The sequence below is a fragment of the Vombatus ursinus genome, unplaced genomic scaffold (genome assembly GCF_900497805.2).
Source record: "Vombatus ursinus unplaced genomic scaffold, bare-nosed wombat genome assembly UNPS02014792.1, whole genome shotgun sequence".
Classification (NCBI taxonomy): Eukaryota; Metazoa; Chordata; class Mammalia; order Diprotodontia; family Vombatidae; genus Vombatus; species Vombatus ursinus.
In genome coordinates, this window is record NW_020954570.1 from 209,316 (window position 1) to 222,445 (window position 13,130).

Genomic DNA, 13,130 nt, shown 5'->3' on the forward strand with positions numbered 1-13,130 from the left:
TCCACTGCGCCACCTAGCTGCCCCCAACCTTTACTTTTTTTGAACTTCCCTATTTCTGTCAATGACACTGCCACTCTTCCAGTCTCCCAAAATTGTAAATTTATTGTCTTCTAAAGCTGGCTCCAGCTTTAGTTACTCAATATGGTATCAAGACCCATAATCCCTTCTCTAAGGTTGTGGCAATGGAAAAGTTTGCTAAAAACAAAAACAAAACTACTCCACCATCTTGCCAGTCACCTGAATTGTGTGAATTTACCACAGTAATAATACATGGCAGTACTCCCTTTTAATATTAACACTTACGTGGGTAGCACAAGCTGGACAAGAAGACATAACCATTTCAGGTATAGCCTAGAGTATCTTGGAACTAATCTTTTTTATGGGACATAGGGTCTTTATCATTAGAATTCAGCATTGTAGCACTAGCTCTGCTTAAGATAAAAAATCTCTGTGACACAACATTAAAGGATTTAAATATTTAATTCCCACTAACTCAGCTCCCCAACCCATTTCTCAGGCTGTGTGCAGCAAGCACAGGAAAATCCCAGGCTTAAGCTTCAATGTGAAGTAATAAGGGGCCTTTCCTCATTTTCCCATGGCAATGACAGCATGAAACATTCCTCCTGCCCCCATACCAAATGCCACAAAAACCAAGACACTAATTCTATCCAGTCATACAAAGGAAAGAGAAAAAAACCTTTGAAAGGAAAGACAGCAGAAGATTCAGGCAGAACAAAGCCCAATGCCTAAAGAGCCAGAGCTTCTTGCCCAAGGAAAAGCAGACTAGAAACCCAGATGCGGCCAATCCTCTCTTCCAAAATGCCAAAGAAGAAGCTGAGAATAATAATAATAACAACAACTAACATTTAAATAGAACTTACTATGTGCCAGACACTGCGCTAAGCACTTTACAATTATTATCTCATTAGATCCTCACAACAACCCTGGGAGGTAGGTGCAATTATTATCCCCATTTTACAGATGAGGAAACAAAGCAAAAAGTGTTTGTTAAGTGCTTTCCTAGGCTACCCAGTCTCAAAGATCTGTGAGTCATTCAAGTGGCTGGAATTATAAGAAAAAGGTTGAAAGAAAGGGCAGAAGCCTAAATAACAAGCAATAAACCAACAGAGAGGATCATAAAGACAAAAGGAAGAATGAGTAGAAAACTGAAAAAAGGGGCCAAGACACTATGAACAGTTACACTGAAGAAAAGTGAAACAAAATTTCCTGATAAAAAAGATAATTCTACAGACTCTCCAGGGACCACTGAACAGCAGCGAGAAACTGTATAATGATTCAAAAGAGAAACAGAACTATTATAAGAAATACTCAGAGTGAAATTAGGTAGAAAACTAAAAACACTCAAAATAAAACTAGAAATAAAAAATGGCAACAGACTACAGTGCTTAGAGGACACAATAAACATTCTCTCAAGAACTAGAGGCTCAGAGAGAGAAAAAAATGAAACATTTGAAACACAAAAATACAGAAGTGGAAGGATTTGCTGATGAGAAACAAAAAGCAACAACATTGAAATAACATGAGTTCTACACAAGCCAAAGTAACTGACCTTGAAAACAGCATGTGCAGAGATAACTTAAGCATCAAAGATAAATCTAACAAATAAAAAAATTGAATACCATATTGAAAACACTAATACAAGAAAAATGCCCAAAATTTCTATTATCACTTGAAAAAAGAATATTTTTAAATTCCAAAACATATAGTGATTAAGTCTCACAATTTCAATGACAAGTAACTTTTGCAAGCAGCCAGGTATTACTGTATAGTCAAGAAAAATCAGAGGGAAAAAATAGTATACTACATATATAAAAAATATTTATATACATAAATACATAAAATATATAAATAATAGTATATTATAACTACAACTCAAAATAACATACACTGCAAAATGGGCCTAATAATCATATATGAAAAAGATGGAATTTCAACAAGAGGGGCACTTGTGGAATTCTTTTTTAAAAAAGAGATTTTCAACTTTAAAATACTCCCAAATGTCAGAAATACAATGAAGATAAGTAAGTATAATTAGCAAGAAATGACTAAAGAGTAGCATTATGTTACTGCTTAGTCATTCTCTCATGTTTAAAAAAAGAGAGAGAGAATTGACCTGACAGATGGTCAGAAGAAATAAGAAAGCTCATCAATGAACAAAAAGGACCTTAGGGACTAAAGATTTAAAGTTAATTAAAAGAATCAGGAGAAAGGGAGGAAAAAGAAAGACTGTATAATGGGTCAAATCTTACTTCAGATGTAGCTTTGTGACCTTGGGCAAATCACTTAACCTCTCTGGGTCTTAGTTTTCTGATCTGTAAAATGAGGGATTTGGACTCAATGGCCTTTATAAGATCTTATAAGACCTACAATAATATTCCATAGAGTAAATGCTGTGATTCCCTATAAATTAATCGGTATCTTTTGTGGGAGTATTAAGACAGCAGAGAGTCATGGGAATGAGGTTGTGAGCTAGATGTCTACTCACAGCAAGTCCACATGTGAATAATAAAGGGATAATTTCTTTAGTTTCTCAACAATAGAAGGAGCTGTGGAAGAATAGGAAAAAGCAATGGCGCAGAGAAATTGGGATGGAAGGGGATCATTACCGTGACGGAAGAGATATACATGTATATGGAAAGACACCAAGACCTTTTAATGGATTTCATCTGGTAAGAATTTGCCATTTGGAGACCATCTTGTCAGAGAAAGGCATATCTTCTACAGCTACACCCCATTCAAGGAGAGAGTAGCCAGCACCCTAGACCACGGGTGGGGAACCTGCAGACTTGAGGCCCCATGTGACCCTCTACGTCCTCAAGTGAGCCCCCCTTTTGAATGAATCCAAACCCCACAGAATAAATCCCTTTATTAAAACGATTTGTTCTGTAAAATTTGGACTTGGTCAAAAGGCCACACCTTAAGATGTAGAATGCCACATGTGGCCTCTCAAGGCCACAGGTTCCTCACCCCTGCCTTAGAATAATAGGGAGCACACAGAATCAGAGATAGGATAACCTGGCCTCATTAGTGAAAAGGGCAGGATGTTGGCCTTGGTCCAATGACTTGAGAGTCGGAGTTTCTACTAGGAATGCAGCTTCTTTTCATTAATTTACATTTCTAAGTGTGAGGATGGTACTTCAAAAGTGTATAGGTCATGAATCAGAGAATAAAATACAAAGGAAGAGAAATAATGAGAACACCACAAATGAAAACTTCTCAGAAAAGCATGTGACAAAAGGACTATTACTTATAAGACAGGGGAGGAAAGGAAGGTTTTTTGAACCACTTATTAACTGAGTAAACAAAGAATCAAAAGAAGGGATTAAATTTTTTTCAATTAAAAATTAAGAATGTTAGTAAAATCAAAGAACATGAGATGGGACAGATAAAATGAGAATATGGTGGGGGAATAGGAAAGTTCATTGGAAAGAACTAGTAATACAGTAGTATAAACAACAGTAATCATAAGGAAAAAATGCTGACTTCACAGAGAAAAGACATAAAAATCAATACAAAAGAAACAAATCAAAGAGAACACAAACCTAACAATCATAACCTTAAATGTGAGGCCATTTCAGGAAAGGATTCTTTTTTGACACTGATCTTTCTCTATTTCAATATTAGAAAGTTTTGATTTTTTTTGTTTCAATGAAATTTTGTTTCCCATCTCATTATCAGTAAACTAACAATCATCAAAATCTCATACAAGTCAATAAAAGTAAAGAGGGCTTAAGAATGAATATGAGAGATCCAATCAGTGGGACAGACAGTTACAACACAAAGGAAACAAAGTATCAAGTTCCATAATATTAGATAAGCAGAAAAGACTTCAATTTCACCTTATACAAAGATAATCTCAAAGATGAGATGTTAGGGGAAAAAATTACTTATCAGATTTATGGACTGGATGAAAGTTTAAATGAAGTTACAGTGAGGATCACAGAAGATAAAGTATATAATTCTGAATCCATAAAATTGGAAAGTTTTTGCAGAAACAAATCCAATAAAGCTAAGATTAAAAGGGAAAAAAAAATAACTGATAACATTATTTGCAGCAAGTTTCTCTGATAATGGTCCATTTCCAAACTACATGAGGAACTTATTCAAATTTATAAGAATAGGAGTCATTTCCTCCACTGATAAATAGTCTAAGGATATAAACACAATTGTCTTGGGAATAACTGTCAGGGTATCTCTAGTCATATGAAAAAATGCTTCAAATTACTACTACTTAGAGAAATACAAATTAAAGCAATTCTGAGATTTCATCTTACACTCATCAGAGTGGCAAAGATGACAACAAAGAAAATAATAACTGCTGGCAGGGATGTAGGAAAACAAGCACATTGATGTATTTATTGTTGATGGACCTATGAAGGTATGCAACCATCCTGGAAAGTAATTTCAAATGATACATTAAAAAATTACTAAAGAGTACCAGTACTGACCCAGTTGTATCATTGCTAGGTCATACCTGAAAGTGAACAAAGAAAAAGGAAATAGATATATACACCGGAAAAAAAAATTAAAAGAAAAAAAAACTACATACAGAAGGAAATCAAAGGCAAGAATGGTATAATAGCCTCAGAGTCAAGACTTGGATTCAAGTCTTGCCAAGACACATTGTGTATGAGACCCTAGGCAACTCACTTAATCTCTCAATATTTTAAGCAGCTCTCTAACATGGTAAGTTACAAAGAAGATGTCAACTTACAATGGTACATTAAGTTCTTCACCAGGAACTTCCTATACCAATGAACTCAAAGGTCCCTATTACTACAGTACGAAAAATAAATTTATACTATTTGGAAGAAATGAAGCTGTAAAGAATAAAAAAAAAAGCACATTCACTGAATATATTCTAGTGTACTTAAAAGCCAACTACCTTAGTTAAAAGTATGTCTATCAACCATCAGAAAATGAGGCCATTTCAGAAAATGATTTTTATTGACACTTATCTTGGTCTCTATTTCAATACTAAACAACTTGGGTATCTTGGATTTCAAAGCAATATCTCAACAACTGAAATGATAATCTCCAGAGAACTTCTATATGTAAAAAGTTTAATTTCTTTAACAAAATGTTCTAAACATGTTAAAATGTTCAAACATCTAACATTTTAAAACACCTTCATAGACTTTAGAAGTCTTATTAATGCAGTGCCTTCAGAAGACTAATGGTAAACGTGCCTCTGGGCAGTGAGGTGGTACACTATAGATGGGACATGCATTTTCAGACACTGATGTTTTGCTTGACTATGCTTATCTGTTATAAGAGATGGTACTACTGCAGGGTAGAGTGGAAGTTGTCATTGGGAAGTCAGAATGATGCAAAAAAAAAAGAAAGAGAAAACATCAATAAAACATTTAACAAGAAAAAAATTTAAATATCTTTATATATGCTCAAGGGCTTCTAAATTTGAAAGTAGAAAACATGCCAATAAACAGTTTCTAAATTTTAAAGTGCACTTTTAAATCAATTATTTCTAAATCAGAAAGGACTTTCTCTAAAAACACATAGAGAAAGAAATGGTGGTTATATCTCTTGCAATCCAAAAACTGTGGCTGAAGTATCCAACCAAACGATCCAGACTACTCATAGCTTAAGTATGTTACTGTACTACAGAGCCCAATTACCCTGAATTACAATGCGGAAACTCCTTCAGAATTACCAAATGCAAAGTCAGGAACACATCTCACCTTGTTCCCACCAGCTGTCAAGGGAGGTGGATCTTTGCCACTTGTGTTGATCAGGAACTTTTGCTGATATAACCCCCAGGCAACACTTGTCAGTCCCAGGTGGCTCCTCACACCTTCTTTCTATTCTTCCATTGGTTCTAGAGATTTCTCCCCTTGCTTCTTCCAACTAAGGTTTCTCTCCTTTCTGGCCCATTGTGCAACAGAACATAGTTTTATAGTTTTTCCCCTATGGGTACAGAAAAAAGGCAAAATGGTATGTTGAAAGAGCACTGCACCGTGGGATATGACAAGGACAAATTGTGCTTTAGGAAAAGGCATCTTGTAGGAGGTGTACTGAAGTAGGGAAGGGATTTGAGATGAGAAGACCAATTAATAGACTGTTATCTCTTATAATCAATTCTATGTTCGATTCTATTCTGATTTTTCAATTAATCATCAAGCTTTTTATCATGCGCCTGTTGTTTAATCATTTTTCAGTTCTGTCTGAATCTTTGTGACCCCTTTCGCGGTTTTCTCGGCAAAGGTACTAGAATGGCAATTCCTCCTCGGGCTTATTTTACACATGAGGAAACTGAGGCAAACAGGGATAAGTGATTTGCTCCGGGTCACACAGTGTCTGAGGCCAAATTTGAACTCAAGTGGAGGAGCTTTCCTGACTCAAGGCCCAGCACTCTTACCTACTGCACCACCTAGCTGTCCCCAACACTGTATAGCTGTTTGTTGTTCAGTTGTGTCAGTTGCGACAAACACTGAACTAGGTGCTAAGAATACAAAAAGAAAAGTGAAACTAAACCAATGTCCAAGGGACTTAGAATTTTATTGAAAGGATACAACATATTTGGTGAAATTTTGATGGCCAAAAGCTACCTAGTTAACTTGGGGTTTACTGGCTAGATTTCTTTTCAATGATCAAGCCTTAAACCCAATTCACTATAGATCTCATGGATTGGACATGGATTGGTCCCTGCCCAACCACCACTTACTGTTATTTTTTGGGTCCTCCAGGATCGGAGTAAATGTAAATAGTAACTGTTTTTCTTTTGGCTAGCAATCCTGGGGGTCTTCCCCTCCCAGTTTGATTTTTTTTTTTTTAATTAAAGGGGCTATCCCTTGACTTGCTTCGTAAAGAGGCCAATTCACCGCATAGGCCTTGCCTTCTCAAAGAGAGAACCTGAAAAGACCTTAGCTTAAAAGGGCCAAGGTCTCCCACTGCATCCTGGGCCATCTCCAGTCTTCCTGATCGATATCTGGCCACTGGACCCAAATGGCTCTGGAGGAGAAAGTGAGGCTGGTGACCTTGCACAGCCCTCCCTCCCTCAAATCAAAATCAGTTGCAAGTCATGTCATCATCTCCCTGATGTCACGGTCCTTTTTGAGAACGAAGGACACACCACAACCACAATAAATGCATCATAAATACAAAATCAATACAAATCAGTGGCACAAGAGACAGATATGGCATTAACAACTGGTGAGGGCAAGAAAGACCCTTTAAAGGAAGCAGCACTTGAGCTACGTTTTGAAAGAAGTTAGGGCAGCAGCTAGGTGGCACAGTGGTTAGAGCTCTGGCCTTGGAGTCAGGATAACCTGAGTTCAAATCCAGCCTCAGACACTTACTAGTTGTGTGACCCTGGGCAAGTCACTTAATCCCGATCCTCTTACCAGAAAGGAAAAAAAAATTCAGAATTTTTAATTCCCAGAATCCTATATAATGTCAATTCCAATGATGTAGATACACTGAGTTTATATCCAATAGTTCTGACCTTATGTACCTAAATTTCATATAAAAGAAAAACTTATTTTATAACATTTCTACCCCATGATAGCCAAGTTTGTAGGACCTGTTATTATTCTGGGAGAGAGTATTACATCTCTGAGGTAGTCTAATGTGACTTTTGATCCATGAAACCAGGTTGGGAAAGGTAGTTCTATGCTACCCTCAAAGTTTATAAGATAGAAGGAGAAGGAAGGGGAGAATTCTTCCATATCAGCTTGGGCCAGAAATAGATAATTTATAAAACAAATACAGGTGAGATTCACTCCTGCTAACCCCAAAAAAGCAAGAGATTTGGATTGAAAATACTTCAATGCAATTGAGCGTTCAGTTTTTTAAATATAAATTGGTATTTTGGTTTGATCCCAAATTGAGGTAGAAGGTCCTTAGGGACCAACTAGTCCAATCTTCTCCTTCTGCAAATGAAGAAACTGAGGCCTAAGGTCACATGGTTTGTAAGTGGGAGAGCCAGGATTTTAAACCAGCCTCATTGCCTATACACCCAATGCTATTTCAATGGCTCTTTCATTTAAATTCAAGCAAATTAATGTGTTTCATTTTAGTCTTCCTTATCCACCGTAGGAAACATGTTACTAAAACCTAATGGTTTTTAATGGTTCACTGGCTCAGCAACTTTAGCAACAGTTTGCCTTTCGGTGAGCACTCCTTCTTTCAAGTGAAAGACTGAGCTACTCTGATTAAGACAATGATCCAAGACAATTCCAAAGGACTGATGATGGAAAACTCCATGCACCTCCAGAGAGAGAGAACGATGAACTGAGTGCAGATTGAGGTATCCTTTTTTCACTTTCTTTATCTTCTTGCTTTGTGTGTATGCATGTGTTGTTATTATTTTTTGGCAACATGAGTAAGAAATTATGTTTTGCATGTCTTCACATGTATAACTGATATCATATTGCTTGCCTTTTTTTTTTTTTAAATAAAGTTGCCTGGGGCTTTTTTGTTTACTAAAATTTTCCCTGGGGAACTGTTTTGGCTGAATTCAAAACAGCCTTTAAAAGGCAGCTAAGTGCCACAACGGTTATAACACAGGATGTGGTGTAAGAAAGAATGAGTTCAAATACTGCTTCAGAGAAGCATCTGTCACATTACCTTATGATACTGAACAAGTCACTTAACCTCTCTGTCTCAGTTTCCTTATTTGCAAAACGGGGATTATAATAGCAGTTAACTCACAGGATGACTGTGGAATCAGAGGAGTTAACATAATTAATGTACTTCCCAAACCTTAACGAACTGCAAAAATGCTAACTACTATTACTAATACGTTGTTTCATTATTATTTTCTTTGATTAAATTATTTATTATTTTGGTGATTTTATCTGTTCTATTGATTTTAAATAATTTTAAAATAAAATAAAATAAAAATTTTAGACTAAATAATTTATTCTCTAAGTCTGACTACTTTCTTCCTGATTATTATAAATTTAGAGCTAGAAGGGAACTAAAAGACTATTGAGTCCAACCCCTTTATTTTGTAGATGAGAAAACTGAAGCTGAAAGAGATGTAAATGACTTACCAAGGACCACCAAACCAGAAAGTGGGCCAGAATTTTAACTCAGACCAGGGCCCAATGCACTATGCCACATCTGCTTTATTATAATTTTACTATATTATGGCCAGTAAAGGATGTTTTCATATTTCTGCTTTTCAGCATATGTTAATGAGGTTATACCCCACAACAAAGGGATTTTTCAGAGGTACCATGCATAGCTGAGCAGTATGTTTATCTTTTTAATTCCCATTTGGTAACTGACAAAGATCTATCATATCTAACTTTTTAAAAATCCTGTTCAGGAGCTTATCTTCTTTCTTATCTATTTTTCATTAGATTTGCCTAGATCTGAAAAGGATACATTGATGTCCCCAATTATTAGAAATTTGCTATTTCTCCCTATAATTTTAAATAATTTTTCCTTTAAATATTTAGATTCTATTCTCCTTCATATAAATATCTTTAGTGATACTATTTCACTACTTATGATGCCTTTAAGCATAATGGTTTCTCTACTTATCTCTTTAACTCTACCTACTTTTACTGTTGTCCTACCTAAGATCATAAAAATTACCCCTGCTTTTTAAAGTTTGCCTGAAGCATAATAAATTTCCCTTCATCTCATTTTTAACTGTGTGAATGTGGGTTTTAAATAAACAACACATGGTTAGAGTCGGTTTTCTAATCCATTTTTCTATCTTCCTCCATTTTATAGGTAAGTTCATCCCATTTACATTCATAATTATGATTCAATCACTCAATCAACAAGAATTTATTAAGTCCCTACTACGTACTAGGAACTATGCTAGAAACTGGGGGTATAAATATAATGAATGAAAAAAATACTCATTCATGTGGCCCTAAAATTCTAGTGAGTATATATTGAATAATAATAATAATGATAATGATGATGATAATGATAATGATAAAGCAGATAATTATAAAGCATTTACCTAGAAAAAAGTTTGGGAGAGAGAATACTAGAACTCAAAGGATCAGAAAAGGTTTCATGTAAAATATGGTGCATCTTGAAAGAAACATGAGATGGAAGCAAGGACAGAAGTGAAAGGACGCAGAGAAGGGGATGCAGGATTGTGCCTAAGGAGTTGATTGGAGGCCATTTGGGCTGTATCATGTGGGTGGACAGGGGGAGGATTGACAGGAAGTAGAGAACGATCTGGAGCCAGATTTGTGAAAAGCTTTAAAATCTAAACAGAGGAGTTTATATTTGATACTACAAGTAATAGGGAGTCACTGGAGTTGACTGAGTAGGGGAGCTGCATGGGCAGATCTGTGCTTAAGGTGCTTATCTTTGTGAGGAGGGTGTAAAATAGAGAGTAATATGAAGTTGTTACACCAATTAGAAGGTTTTTTTCAGTAATTTAAAGCCTACACTCAAGTGGGGGCTGCGTGAGAAAAGAGAAAGGGTCAGACAGGAGAGCTATTTTGAAATTAGAACCCACAAGATTTATGACTTCGTGGCTATGTAGGATAAGGAAGAGTAAAGAGCCCAGGATAATGCTGAGGATATAAAACTGGAAGACTGGAAGGATGGTTCATTTTCTTCCATGTTTGTATATACTTCAATCATGTGAAATAGTAAGTTCCTCCCCTTTCTTTCTCACCTCTCCTCTAGTATATCCTTTTTCCCCTCCTTTTTTTTTCCCTCTCTTAAAGCCAATAAAACAAAACTTAACTATTTTAGTATGCTACTTAATTCCATCTGTGACCTTTGGAGAAAATGGGATTCTAAAGGCATACTTGTCTCTCACCCCACCCCCATTAGACTATAATCCCTTACCATTTAGCTGTTTCCAATGGCTCATAGGAATTTTGCTGTCTAGTTTCAACTTCTATACTCAAATTTCAAAGTTTCTATTCACTCCAATCTTTTGAGCAGTAATATTTGTCAAAGTCCTCTATTCCATTAAAGATCAATTTTTATGTGGATAACTTCTTTAGGTGATAACAAAGCATAGTGCCAAGGGTTTTGTAGTTAAAGGACCTGGGATCTAATCCTGGTTTTGCCCCTTGAGCAAGTCACTTAATTTCTCTTGGTTTCAGTTTCTTCAACTACAAAATGAAGTGATTAGACAGCAGCCTTTATGGTCCCTTCCAGCTTCAGATAATGACTTCAGGAGTTCCCCATAGGATTATATTAATTTTTTGCAGGATAAATTATTCTTGGTTGTAAACCTTTATATTTTATCTTTTAGAATACTATCTCACAAGATTGTCTTTCCTATAAAGACTTGTAGCTTAGTTTTATGTTGTCTTAACTGTGGTTCTTTGATATTCGAACTCTTTCTTTCTGACTGCTTAAAGTATTTCTTTGATGCAGAGGCTCTGGATTTGGGCTATGACATCCTGGATGTCTCCTCACTGGAACTGGTTAGAGGGAGGAGGTAGGAAGGAAGAGGGTGCAGACAAGGCCCTGGGATCTTTCTCCACCAGTTTCTACTTCTGCACTCTTTTCACCATGCCAATGATCATCATCACCATCATCACTTTGCCACCAAGGAGACTTTATGAAATAAATACTTACAGGTGCCCTGAGTTTCCGAGTTCTCTATAAAATATGTCCAAACTGGCTGGAGATCTGCTGCTATGGGAAAAATGTTACCTTTGGAAGAGCGGGACCTGAGTTTGAATCCCAGCTCTCCAGTTAACTAACTTGCAAGTCACTTCATCCTTACTGGCCTCGATTTCCTCCTCTACAAGACAAGGAAGTTTGGCTAAAAAACCACTAAGGTCCCTTCCAGTTTCAGATCTATGACCCTACAATCCTATCAATCCTATGGCCAATCAAAAAATAGAAGATCAGAGAATTTAAAACAGGAAGTGACCTTCCTGAAATGTAACTTCTTCATACAGATGAGGAAACTCAGGCATTAATGGTTTGCCCAGAGTCACAAAGCTATGGCAAACTCAGACTCAAGGGTTTTTGTGTGGAAATACGGCATTCTTTGACGAAAGTATGGGTATGGATGAACATCAGTAAAGAATCCTGTCATTTGCAAGTTGTGTTAAAAATTAGGTATAAAGAGTATATCCAAGGGCAGCTAGATGGTGCAATGGACAGAGCACCAGCCCTCAAGTCAGGAGGACTTGAGTTCAAATCCAGCCTCAGACCAAACACTTGACACTTACTAGCTGTGTGACCCTGAGCAAGTCACTTAACCCCAACTGCCTTAAAAAAAAAAAAGTACATCCACATAAAAATCTCAACTGTAAAAAAATACTACTGACTTTTAGGACATTTTATGAACAGTAATGGCATATTAATTTGACCTTCTAAAGAAGATGATTGAAAGGACAGAGGTATAGCATTGATAGGACATCATCAGGTTCCTAAAAAAATACCAGCTAATATACGGAGAATTTAGATAATATAGCACAATAAAAAAGATAATATAGTCTTTCGTCAAGGATTAATCAGTGCAATGGCAAAAATCTCTTCCATGTTTATTTTAAACCACTCTTACGGTAGGTACTTATAACATTGGCAACAAAGTCTGGATATAGGTAGCAAATTATTTCTAACGACCCTTACATTTTCAGTACTATTCAAAATTTGTAGCAGACACATGAAAAGTTAGAATGATTACTTCTTGAAAAGGTATTCCATATTGGGCAAATAGAGCAAAGGAATCCAGTTTCCCTTGGAGGAATTTTTGTAAATAGAAAATGCTACTGTTTTTGCAAAATAAAAAACAAGACCAAATACAAGAAGCTCTTGAATAAACATATTGTATTAAATAGCGTCTCACTTCTTTCTCAAAGGAAAATTAAGAATACTACAGTTATCCCTCTCCCTCATCACAAAATGTAAAGAAATATTTTTAAATCGACACAAGGAAATATTAAAGTGAGAGGTAGTGGGATGAGGAGGACCTAGCTTTAGAATCAGGAAGGCCTGGGTTCACATACTGCCTCTGACACATTCAACTGGGTAAGTCACTTAAACACTCAGTTCCCCAAGCAACTCTCCAAGATTTCAATTACAGAGTAACTACCTATCTGCAAGAGTGAAAAAAAGTTCCCCCACCAGTGTTCCCTATACATATGAAATCACAGGTCAGGACCAAAAAAAAAAAAAAAAAAAAAAAAAAATAAAAA

The 13,130-nt window shown here is 36.1% G+C and overlaps 1 protein-coding gene across 1 annotated transcript in view; it reads right to left on the reverse strand.

The window, feature by feature from the left end:
- Positions 1-13,130, reverse strand: part of CDC42SE2 (CDC42 small effector 2) — a 130,465-nt gene that overhangs the window by 113,527 nt on the left and 3,808 nt on the right. Inside the window, exon 2 of the mRNA XM_027869235.1 lies at positions 5,721-5,946. The gene's annotated coding sequence lies outside the window, so the exon portion shown is untranslated. The remainder of the gene's footprint in view (positions 1-5,720; positions 5,947-13,130) is intronic.